The sequence below is a fragment of the Lathyrus oleraceus genome, chromosome 7 (genome assembly GCF_024323335.1).
Source record: "Lathyrus oleraceus cultivar Zhongwan6 chromosome 7, CAAS_Psat_ZW6_1.0, whole genome shotgun sequence".
Classification (NCBI taxonomy): domain Eukaryota; kingdom Viridiplantae; phylum Streptophyta; class Magnoliopsida; order Fabales; family Fabaceae; genus Lathyrus; species Lathyrus oleraceus.
Genome location: NC_066585.1, coordinates 894,406 through 907,188, shown reverse-complemented (window position 1 = coordinate 907,188; position 12,783 = coordinate 894,406). Strand labels below are relative to the sequence as shown.

The 12,783-nt window shown below is 40.5% G+C and overlaps 1 long non-coding RNA gene across 2 annotated transcripts; it reads left to right on the top strand.

The window, feature by feature from the left end:
- The first annotated feature begins 2,225 nt into the window (after positions 1-2,225).
- LOC127108003 (uncharacterized) lies at positions 2,226-3,071 on the top strand. Of its 2 annotated transcripts, XR_007795890.1 has the most exons (4): positions 2,226-2,369; positions 2,512-2,607; positions 2,709-2,770; positions 2,876-3,071. It is a non-coding gene; the product is annotated as an uncharacterized LOC127108003 (long non-coding RNA). The 2 variants fall into 2 exon arrangements; XR_007795889.1 differs by lacking the exon at positions 2,876-3,071 and having other exon boundaries at positions 2,290-2,369; positions 2,709-2,817.
- Positions 3,072-12,783: the final 9,712 nt, after the last annotated feature.

Sequence of the window (12,783 nt, the reverse complement as noted above, 5' to 3'; positions counted from 1 at the left end):
AGAGTCGCCACCGAACTTTATTTATTCCTAAAAAGGAAAGGGGAAATATCGATAAAACCCAAGACAAATGAAAGGATAAGATATGGTCATCGCAACCAATATCAGGGTTCGGGAGTCGATTACGCAAGGGGAAGGTATTAGCACCCCTCACGTCCGTTGTACTCAACGGGAACCATTAGGTCAGTTGTGTGCATTAGTGTTAGTTAAAATATTAGGCTTTTCGAATTATTAGGTGGGAAAGAAAGAGTAAAAGAGAGGAAAATGTTTTTGGATTTTTGACGAAGGACTAAACCTAAGTTTTTTATTAGTGGGCCTGACAAGATTTACAAATCCTGCTCCTACGTATCTCAATAGAGAAGTCAAGGCTTACGTAGTTCTGGGTAGAAAAATGTTTGTTTGTTGGTCGATTTTAGCGAAGGCTATACTGTATTAATCGACGAAAACATTGTTTTACCCAAAACAGATGAGGAGTGGACGCATACCACACATCGAACGGATTTATAAATCTACATTCGGAAAAGCGTCATTTATCTCTACTCAACAATCGTGGTCGAAACATTGTTTTGTATCACTTAAGACAAGATACCTTTCGTTTATGAAAAAGGTTTTTGATTAGTCGCACGGCGGCGAGAAAAGAGTTTGATTGGTTGGATGTATTTTGAGTGATGGCGAGAACTTGGATGAGCGAGATATACATCTCGAATCCTAGCCTCAGGAGTGCATGGTATACACCATGTTCCATTTCCATCTTTATTAAAAAAAGTTAAGATAGGAATTAAGTATTTTTGGAATTTGACTGGGAAAGGGTTTGAAGAAACCGCATTGACAGTTTTAGAAGATGGCGAGAGTTAAGATTGGCGAGGCATACGTCTCGAATCTTAACCTCAGGAGTGCATGGTATACACCATGTTCCATTTCCACCTTTATTGAAAAAGTGTTAAATAAGAATTATGTATCTTGAGTTTTGTTGTGAAAATGACTTGACCTAGATCAAGTATTGATGGACGTTTAAGAGAAATTTGAATGAGTGTTTGAGAGAGCAAAGTGGATAAATTTAGATGATGGCGAGAGCTAGGATTGGCGAGATATACATCTCGAATCCTAGTCTCAGGAGTGCGTGGTATACACCACGTTCCACTTCCATCTTTATTGAAAAAGTCTTGACTATGAATTAATATATTTTTTTTTGAGTTTTTATCAGGAAAAATGGCTTGACATTAAATCAAGCGTTTGATGAAAGTTTGAAAAATAAGTGGAATAGAATTGGGGGGAGAAGTGAATTGACTTGTTTATGGAGAAAATACTCGACGTTGGATCGAGTCATATTTTTGTATTTTTTTGGAATTTGTTGATTTTATTCTTGTGTTAGTATCTAGCTAAACAGTCAAGTAATAAAGAAATAAAACAGTACCAAATTATTACACATCGGGGGAGTGGGGTACATCTTGTTAAATGGGGATTAAAAAATCATGAAATAATTAAATCGGGCCCAAACAACAAATAATGTAATGCATGAGTGTAAGTGCAAGAGAACCGGCTCATTGTAAGAAAGCCCAAGAGTAAGCTATGTGAGGTTGATGGCGATGCTTAAAAAAGCAATCGACTTACAAGGGTGTGAAAATGGGCTCGATATTGAATCGAGAAAAATGTGATTTTAATAGTTTTAAAATGGTTTTGAATGAATGATGAAATTAAAAGAAATCAAATTTGCGTTATTAAACAATAATAAAAACTATGAGTATAGGAGAAATTAATATAAAACATAAACATGAAAAAAATGCTAAAAGGAAATAAAATGCTAGATACGGGTATCGAACACAATCCACTAAAACCTAGAAACTACCCTCTCTCCACTAGACCATTTATCATTAGTTATTATTTACCACAACCCTTTGAGTATATAAACCAGAAAGGATTGGAACAAAAAATATTAAAAATAAAAACTAAATAATAATAAAAAGACCTATTGGATTACCCAAAAGAAACCCAGCCGCCTGGCTGTTGGGTTCTAGAGGTTAATGGGTTGGGAACTCTAAACAAAATTAACCAGCATTAATATACACTATATAAAAAAAGAAATACTAAACATATTAAAAAAATTTTAGTTTTTTTTTTAATAACTTAAAGGTTTGTTTGGCTTGAACTAAATAAAATAAAACAAAAAAAAAACAAAAGCAACAGCAACGAATTGCTTCATCGTCCTCCTCTCTCCCAATCTCACTTTCACGAAATCAAAACTCACAATCTCCGTTTTTCTCTCTCGCTTCCCTCTACGAATCTCACACCAAATCCCTCTCACAACTCGTCTCTCTCCCAAACGCGTGAAACTTTGAAAGAAAGCTCACCTTTGTGGTGAATCAGTAGCTCAGGTAACGACTGAATCTCCTTCCTTCGCCTCTTTCAATCGATTTCTTTTCTGGTTTGGGGGTTAGGGTTTTCGCTTTTGAAGTTTTTCGCCGCTAAATTTTTCGTCCCCTTTCTCACTGATTCGCTTTCCCTATTTATGTTTAGGGTTTCGTTTGGTCTTTGGTGAAAGAAGCATCCCTGCGAACTCCTTTCCGGGCTCAGAATTCGAATTATCCTGTTTGATGCTACAATTTGGAAAAGGTAATCTGAGCTCAAACTTTCTCTTTGAGTTTTGTCTCTATTCCAATTTGGGAATTTTTCGAAATTCTGCAGCTTTGACTAATTAATTTGTGTTACTGCAGTGAAATTTGGAGCAAAAGCTTCTCTGGTTTCAATGTAGCTGCTGATAAAATTTTGGTGACAGGTACGAGTTCTAAACGGAATATGGCTCAATTGGATAGCCCATTGGTGCAACTCTCAGAATGATAAAACGTAGACAAGGTTGTAATCAAGCTTCTGTGTATTGAAGGCTGAAGTTTCGTTGACTGAGCACAAGTTTGTAAAAGGCATCCCAGTCCATCTATTATCAAGTCCTTTGGAATGTAATCTAGAGTCATGAGTGAAACCCGTCTCAAGCCCACTTATATCAACAGAATAATCGACCAGATTGGATTTTGCAATAACTGTTGCCGTAGGTGAATGAACCATTACAACTTCCGCAACCATATATTTTCTCTGCTTTCTGCTGTTATTAAAGTCTGGCCAGAAAAAGTTTTCGAGCATATACTTGATATTCTTCCGGCTATTGAGGTATCAGCTGTTACACAGATTGACAGTCATTCAAAGCATGTTTTTGAGGATCTTATATCTGCAATTGTTCCTGTTTCTTCCTCTGGATGGCTCGTTCCTGTTGTTTTACTCTGACTTGTTGAATGTGCGGTTTTGATAGTGACCAATGTGATTTGGTTTAATTTTTTTGCAGGTTATGGTTGGGTAATTTGGTGAGGAGATGTGCTATAGTGATGAATGGCAATGGCGGCAGTGAAACAAATGTGAGATTGGAGTTTGGTTGCTGCGACAACAAAACGGTTTGAGCATGAGGACCAAACTGGTGCCATTTGGTATGTGTCATACGGTGAACTGGACTTTTTGTGTTTTTAATCGCAATGTCGCGGTTAGCAAGAGTCGCCATCGACTTTTCTTTTATCCCATAGAGAAAGGTGGAAAAGAACAGGAAAGACCTTAATTTAGATTCTTAGGTTCGGGAGGTACATTATACAAAGGGAAGGTGTTAGCACCCTTTGTATCCATGGTTATCCATGGGCTCTTAATTGCTCAATCATTTATGTTTTCCCGGTTTGAAAAAGTGTTTTGAGAAATGTGTGAAAAATGCTTGGAAAATGAGAATTTAACTTTGTAATGATTCTTGCATGAATGTATACAAAGTGGTTATCTCGTTTAGATTTGAAAGTTATTCAGAAAAATATAACTCAGCAATGATCCTAGTACGGATGTATGCTAAGTGGTGATTTTCCAAAAAGGATGTTTGAAATGTGTAAGGTGTGAAAATTATTTTTAGGTTATGAATGAGCAATTAAGGGTTATACCTGTCCGAGGTCTTTACTGTATTTCCTATCCTTGTGAGGGTAAAACTGTCCTTACTATTGAGAAATAAGTAGTTTTATCCTTGGGATGTAAAGGGTCATCGTAGGGTCATCGGCTGGTCATTGAAGGCAACAGTTATGAGGATACCTTAGCATTCGAAGGGACTATCATCATTTAACCGTAGGCTACACCGAAGGGTCATCGAGGGACAAAATCGTATTTTCGAAGGCAACATCCGAGGGACCATGATGATTTAACCGAAGGGTCTTTGCTAAGGGTATCCCCATATTCGCGGGACATGACCGTATTATGTAATCGAGGGGTAACAAAGAGAGGTCCGATACCATTTATTTAAAGTCCGTATTTTAACGTTCATTAGGTAATTATGATGAATCTCCACATTAAAATCAACACATTAAAATCAATACATTAAAAATTAATACATTAAAATTAATTAGGCAATCAATATGAATCTTCACATTAAAGTGAAGTAATTTAGAATCCATCTCCATGAAGGTCTCCCCACACATAAAGTGGAGTACCTAGCCGGCCACTTCATTGAGGATATGGAAGCCTTTACACCATTCAACACACGGGTTAGAGCATTGAGATAAAGTATGATTTGACAATTGCACCATAAGATAAACATAACAGTTATGAGTTCAGGCCAAGTGATGCGAAAATCGTAATTAGATAAGCATAAGATAGAACAGCAAAGGGACAAAGCAGCCACTGTCCCGTTCGCCTCTGCTTCGCCTAGCGAAGGCTCAGCGAATGCTCGCTGCAGGCTCGCTTAGCGATGAGCTAGCGAGCGGCCACGGGTTTGGAGTTTGATAGCAGCATGACTTCCGAAAACCTGCACTCTTATGGCATTTGATCACAGGCATAGCATAGACAATTATACAGGATATTCATACTTAGATTCCCGTACGAAATCGAATTACATATCAAAACTTTAATCGGAATGCATCATGTATGTGAAGAATATCAATTGGAAACGTAAAACAGCGGTGATACGCAAACCTGTGTACAATTGCGATATTGAAAGGGACTGATTGCTTGGAGGCCGGATTGAGTTGGGCGGCGGTAGCTTCGGCGCGGATGGGCTGCCTTCAGGTTAGCAGGGTTTTTGCACCAGGGATTTCCGTCCTGCGTCCTGGTCTCTCCGTTTCGGTGTCCGTCCGTCTGTCTGTTTTCGTGGCTGAAGAGCTGGTATTTATAGTAGTAGTGGTGGTGACCTAATAGGCTTAAAATGAGGTCCAAAACTTCAGATTTTCGCAAACTTCGCTAGGCGAAGGAATTGCTCGCCTAGCGAGCAAGCTAGTTTTGGGCTTTTTTCTGGATCGGATGCTTCGCTGGGCGAGTGTCATGATGAAGTGTTCGCTAGGCGAAGGAATTGCTCGCCTAGCGAGCAAGCTATTTTGGGCCACTTTTGGATTGGGCCTGTTGTGAGCTGGGCTTTTGTCCATTTGATGTTAGTGCCTTGCAGAACAAGTCGGAGAGTCTTGAGGAATGCTTTGTAATATCAACGGGCAAATTTTGGGGTATGACAGCTGCCCCTGTTCAATATTCTTGAACCGAGAGAGTAGAATGGTATGTGCCGTTCGTGGTCTGGAGGTGAAAGATTATTGAACACTAGATTGCCCCCAAAATTTGCGCTTGTCCATTAGTCTTGATGGGGATGGCCTTAAAGATGCCATCCAGGAAGTTTGGTGATGGGAGCTTCAGGTTGTGTCGTACGTTAGACGATATCTGAAGACATGGATGTCATACCGGGTCATACGCTAGACCGTATAGTGAATCATCCATCATGCTGTTGACTTCGCTGGGGAGTCAGAGTATGCTATATACTGCTGGGGATAAGGGATCAGAATGGATCATACACTGGACCGTATCTGAATACCAGAGTGAGTTGTTCGTTAGGCGGATGACTTAGTCGAGGATGAAAAATCAGAACGGATCGTACGCTAGATCGTCTCTGAGTTGAAGATCCCAATGGGTCTTATGATAGACTGTATTGGAGTTGCAGGATGAGCCGTCCGTTAGGCTGTGTCTGATGATGAAAGGGGGTAGTCGTACGCTAGACTACAATTCAAAAATGGACCTGTCACTAGGTAGCATCTGAGGAGATGAAGGTCTAACTTGGTCGTACATTAAACCGTATCTGAGCAGGATGAGCCGTCCATTAGGCTGAGTCTGCTTAAAAGGGAGTAGTCGTATACTAGACTACCATTCAGAAATGTACCTGTCCGAAGGTAGCATCTGAGTAACAGAATGAGCCGTCCGTTAGGCTGAATCTGCTTAAAAGGGAGTAGTCGTATACTAGACTACCATTCAGAAATGTACCTGTCCGAAGGTAGCATCTGATAAGGGAGTAGCCGTATACTAGACTACTATTCAGAAATGTACCTGTCCGAAGGTAGCATCTGAGTAAGGGAGTAGCCGTATACTAGACTACCATTCAGAAATGTACCTGTCCGAAGGTAGCATCTGAGTAAGGGAGTAGCCGTATACTAGACTACCATTCAGAAATGTACCTGTCCGAAGGTAGCATCTGAGTAAGGGAGTAGCCGTATACTAGACTACCATTCAGAAATGTACCTGTCCGAAGGTAGCATCTGAGTAAGGGAGTAGCCGTATACTAGACTACTATTCAGAAATGTACCTGTCCGAAGGTAGCATCTGAGTAAGGGAGTAGCCGTATACTAGACTACTATTCAGAAATGTACCTGTCCGAAGGTAGCATCTGAGTAGATGAAGGTCTAACTTGGTCGTACATTAAACCTTACTTGAGTTGTTGAAGATCAGAATGGATCGTATGCTAGATCGTATCTGATTTGAAAGTCCAAATGGGTCGTCCGTTAGACCGTATGGGCTGTTGATAGTCAGAATGGATCGTACGTTAGACCGTATCTGAGCTGAAAGAGTCACATGTTGGGCCGAGTCAGAATGAACCGTATGTTAGGCTGTATCTGATGATATTTGTTGTATTTGGAGTGAATATCTGGGGTGGGCTTAGAGATGCCACCATTGGGAGGATGTCAGAACGTTCGTCAGATGGATTATATCTGAGAGCTGTATTCGAATCTTGAATGTGATCAGGAGGATAATTAGCCTGAAAAATAAAGTTAGTTTCACGCAATGTCATGATGCATGAGATGTTTTATGCTTTCGAAAATAACTGCGAACGATGTATGCATGCGTATGCTGTGAAATGATGTGATGAGCGAATTAGGCGTCTAGAATAAATGCGAGCATTGTATGCATGTATATGTTACGAAATGATGTAATGTATATGATGCGGTATGTGATGTGAAATGATGTAATGAATGCACTATGCGTCTGAAACGTTCCTCCAGGGAACTCTACTGGGGAGATAAACCTCAGTCTGCTGGTCGGAGACATTGGTATTGATGACCCTGTCTCGGCTGGGGGATACTTGATTTCTGTCTGACGATGGAAACACTCAACAGAGCCTGGCTGGGGATGGAAGAGATGACCTGTCGGTATGGTGGTGCCGACCTCTTCTGGGGAATGATTGGCGTCGCCGGGGAATCGAATTAGCAACGGATTCATTGGAAAGCGTGGTTAGACCTTCTCCTTGGTCCCGAAGTCTTGTAGTAATCGCTATTTCTATTTTAAGCATGCATCTTTGTAAACATTGATCATATTCAAATGCATAAATCAATTCAAATTAAATCAATGGACATTTACGCAAACAAAACAGAGGAAGTAAAACAAAAGCATCTTTTTGGAAATAAAATTGGATTGATTTTGAAAGAGGGCCTATAAACAGGCAATTTGCGTACAAGGAGACAAAAATCCTAGTAAGAGGAAATTGTCAAGAAAACAAAGAGAAAGCTATGCAGAAAAAGTCCTATTGATTTTAATTCCACTACTGTCATCATGTCTTCAAGCATCTCATCTCCTGCTGTCGGATAGAGGTGATTAGCTTGTTCAGTCCTTTGAACTTGGATGGAGCTGTCTGAGAACGGGACATAGTCATACGCTTTGATCCCTAATTTTTGCCTGGACCGCCTTTTCAGGTTTTCGATCCACCAGGATACCCCTTTTTGCCCAAGCCGCCTTTTCAGGTTTTCGACTTGCCGGGTGCATATTTTTTTTTTATGTTTATCCCTAATTTTTGCCCGAACCCTTTTGGTTCGCCGGGATGCCCCTACTTTTGCCTAGATACGTCGACCTAGCGGGTCTCTTTTATGCGTAGTATTTTTTGACTATGTCTGCGTTCACGGGATGCGGGAAGTCTTCGCCATCCGTTGTAGCAAGCATCATGGCTCCACCAGAGAATAACTTCTTAACTACAATTGGCCCTTCGTATGTGGGAGTCCATTTACCTCTGGGATCACCTTGCGGTAGAATGATACGCTTGATCACCAAGTCGCCAATTTGATATACCTGTCTCTTGACCTTCTTGTTAAATGCCCGGATTATGCGCTTCTGATATATCTGCCCATGACAAACAACCGCAAGTCTCTTCTCAAAGTTATCTGATCGAGTCGAGTCTGAATCCATTCATCTTCATCTAAACCCGCGTCTTTCCTGATTCTTAGAGAGGGAATCTGAACTTCCAATGGTAAAACGGCTTCCATTCCGTAGACTAAAGGGAACGGAGTTGCCCCTGTCGAAGTGCGCACTGAGGTGCGATAACCATGGAGAGCAAATGGTAACATCTCATGCCAGTCTTTGTAGATTACTGTCATCTTTTGTATAATCTTCTTAATATTCTTATTAGCAGCCTCCACGGCGCCGTTCATCTTTGGCCGGCACGGAGAAGAGTTATGGTGTTTTATTTTGAACTGCATGCAGAGTTCAGTTTAGTACCATTGTCAGTGATAACTCTTTCAGGAGACAGCAGGTTTCTCGAACGTATATTTGATAAGATCCATCTTAGAAATCAATAAAGTGGTATAATTCAACATATACTGTCTTAGTCGGCGAGCAGCCCAAGCCAAAGCGCAGCAAGCTTTCTCGAGCTGTGAGTATCTTGTTTCACAGTCGGTACCTTTTGCTAAGGCAGTGTATGACATGCTCTTTTCGACCAGACTCGTCATGTTGCCCCAGCACACCCTATTGAATTTTCTAACACGGTCAAATACATGATTAGAGGTCTTCCTTCAAATGGTAGCATCAGAAGTGGAGGTTCTTGGAGATACTTCTTGATTTTGTCATTCATCATTCCATACCATCTCTTGATTTTAGTAATTTGAAGATGGTTTGCAGGTAGCAGTCAAGTGTGGAATGAATCGGGCAATGTAATTCAAGGGTCCCAAGAAACCTCTGACTTCTCTCTTGTCTATTTCAGTACCTAGATTTACAATTTCAATTGATTCCTCATGCGGCTGTATGGTCTTTTCTTCTTGTAGTACCAGTCTGGCAAGTTCTCCAGGGACTTCACAATCTTCCTCACTTCCATCCTCGGCTTGGTAGATCGGATTTTCAAAGTCATAATGAACAGTAGCAGAACTATTATCAATAGGATCCAGAGTGGGTATGAATATGGAATTTGTTACGTGAGTGTGTGCAAGAAAACATAGCTTGTTTGAAAAATGACAGGAAAGATAAAGAGCGCAATATTTGAATGCAAAAAGTCCATTGATTTATTGAATGTAAATATGCTTATGAAAATGACAAAACCCTTGAAAAATTAGCTATTATGCCCCGGGTATAGACACAATGCTTTGAAGCACTAAAATAGCAATAACAATTATTCCTGACTAAAGGAAATCGGGATAGTGTCTTCAGCCTTCCAATTATTGAATCCGTCACCAATTGTTGGGAAAATCCAGCTATCCAAGTCATAATCGTTATCAGTATCTTCCACAGCATTGACAGTCTCGTCATGATTAGGCAGAGGGGCAGTAATGTCATTAGGAGTCTCCGGAGGATCAAAGGTAGTCGCCTGTATCTTTCCACTTCGAATGCCACTTTCAACATGTTCACCTGTTAATATAAGTTCAGTGAAACCCAATGAGGAACTCCTCAACAGATGGCTGTAGAATGGGCCAGTCAGTGTGCTCATGAACATGTCCACTAATTCTCGATCAGTCATAGGGGGTTTGACTCTGCCAGCCAAATCTCTCCATTTTTGAGCATATTCTTTGAAGCTTTCTTTAGATCCCATAGTCATATTCTGCAACTGTAGCCGAGTAGGTGCTAGTTCAGAGTTATACTGGTAGTGCTTGTAGAAAGCTGTTGCTAAATCAGTCCAGGTGCGGATGTCAGAGCTCTCGAGCTGATAGTACCACTCCAACTGTGTGCCAGACAGACTCTCTTGGAAGAAATGGATCCATAGCTTCTTATTAGTGGTGTACGGCTGAATCTTTCTCACATAAGCTCTCAGATGCATTTGAGGACAAGATGCCCCATCATACTGAGTGAAAGCGGGGACCTTGAATTTGCGAGGAATGATCACATCGGAGACTAGACCCAAACTTTCGAAATCCAGACCGGGCGCCTTCTGACCCTCCATAGCTAGCATGCGTTCTTCCAACAACTTGTACTTGTCATCTTTTGGAGAGTACTGTTCATTCTCGTAATCTTCATCGTCATCCTCAGGGTTGAAAGGATCAGCATTCTCATCTTCTGAATCATTCTCCGCCCCCTCTTCTGGACCATTCGGGATTCCAAACTTGACTCCTGTGGCCTGTCCTTTACGCCTTCTTCCCGGGTTAATGAAACTCACCGGTTTCTTGTCTTCCTTTTGCTCGAGCAAGAGAGCTTTCAGTTCCTCCTGCCCCTTGGATAATTTCAAGATCATCTCCTGGAGTTGAGCATTCTGAGCCTGGAGATCTTTGACAATTTGTTTGAGGTCCATTTTTCTGTTTGGAGGAAAACCGTGAGAACATTGATCCCTTTAGAGTACCTGTTATGCAATGTTATGTCATGCTATGCAATGTATGAAATGTTTTCAAGGCCTTTTGGAATTTAACTTTGTATAGACTACCAAAAAAAGAGACTTTTTTTTTTGTTTTTTTTGTTTTTTTTTTGTTTTTTTTTGTTTTTTTGCAAAATAGAGTAAAGTTAAATCCCTAAGTCCTTGAAATGGTTAGTACAATGCCATGATGTCATGATGTTATGATGTTATGTAAGTAACAAACACAAGCAAGTCACACAACAATCATTCCTAGGTTTTAAGGCTTGCATGAGTTCCATAGGTAAGTACCCTCCCCACTGAAGTTTAGTTGGTTCAACCTGTCCTAGAATAGTAACCGGGTTCTAGAAGGATCTCAAATCATTGACCTTCCTTTAAGTCCACTTCAGTGCAACACCAAGTGGTTGACCGAAGCTTCCCTAAAGTCCAATCTCAAAGAGTGTAGTATCGAGTCTCAACCAACCGCAGTCGGAACCGAAGCCAGTTATCTCACTACTTTCTAATGGCTAGGATGAGTCAATTAGGGTTCTAAAGGTCTGGTTAATGCTTTAATGACACCACGCGGGAGCCAAATTTTTCCTCAAGTGAACATGAGGAACATCAGGACATCCAAAGTGTCACATTAACCGTAGCCATCATTTTAACCATTCCAGTATACGCCGGATAGTCGCGATGATCTACTGCTACTTACCTAAGGTACACTAGATCCGGGTGTAGGATCTTTCACTCAAGCATAAAATACCCTCAAAAGAAGGAACAGTTTGAAAACATAAATGATTTTTTAAGGTGACCTCTCTTTGTAGTCCCCAGCAGAGTCGCCAGTTCTGTCATACGGTGAACTGAACTTTTTGTGTTTTTAATCGCAATGTCGCGGTTAGCAAGAGTCGCCACCGACTTTTCTTTTATCCCATAGAGAAAGGTGGAAAAGAACAGGAAAGACCTTAATTTAGATTCTTAGGTTCGGGAGGTACATTATACAAAGGGAAGGTGTTAGCACCCTTTGTATCCATGGTTATCCATGGGCTCTTAATTGCTCAATCATTTATGTTTTCCCGGTTTGAAAAAGTGTTTTGAGAAATGTGTGAAAAATGCTTGGAAAATGAGAATTTAACTTTGTAATGATTCTTGCATGAATGTATACAAAGTGGTTATCTCGTTTAGATTTGAAAGTTATTCAGAAAAATATAACTCAGCAATGATCCTAGTACGGATGTATGCTAAGTGGTGATTTTCCAAAAAGGATGTTTGAGATGTGTAAAGTGTGAAAAGTATTTTTAGGTTATGAATGAGCAATTAAGGGTTATACCTGTCCGAGGTCTTTACTGTATTTCCTATCCTTGTGAGGGTAAAACTGTCCTTACTATTGAGAAATAAGTAGTTTTATCCTTGGGATGTAAAGGGTCATCGTAGGGTCATCGGCTGGTCATTGAAGGCAACAGTTATGAGGATACCTTAGCATTCGAAGGGACTATCATCATTTAACCGTAGGCTACACCGAAGGGTCATCGAGGGACAAAATCGTATTTTCGAAGGCAACATCCGAGGGACCATGATGATTTAACCGAAGGGTCTTTGCTAAGGGTATCCCCATATTCGCGGGACATGACCGTATTATGTAATCGAGGGGTAACAAAGAGAGGTCCGATACCATTTATTTAAAGTCCGTATTTTAACGTTCATTAGGTAATTATGATGAATCTCCACATTAAAATCAACACATTAAAATCAATACATTAAAATTAATTAGGCAATCAATATGAATCTTCACATTAAAGTGAAGTAATTTAGAATCCATCTCCATGAAGGTCTCCCCACACATAAAGTGGAGTACCTAGCCGGCCACTTCATTGAGGATATGGAAGCCTTTACACCATTCAACACACGGGTTAGAGCATTGAGATAAAGTATGATTTGACAATTGCACCATAAGATAAACATAA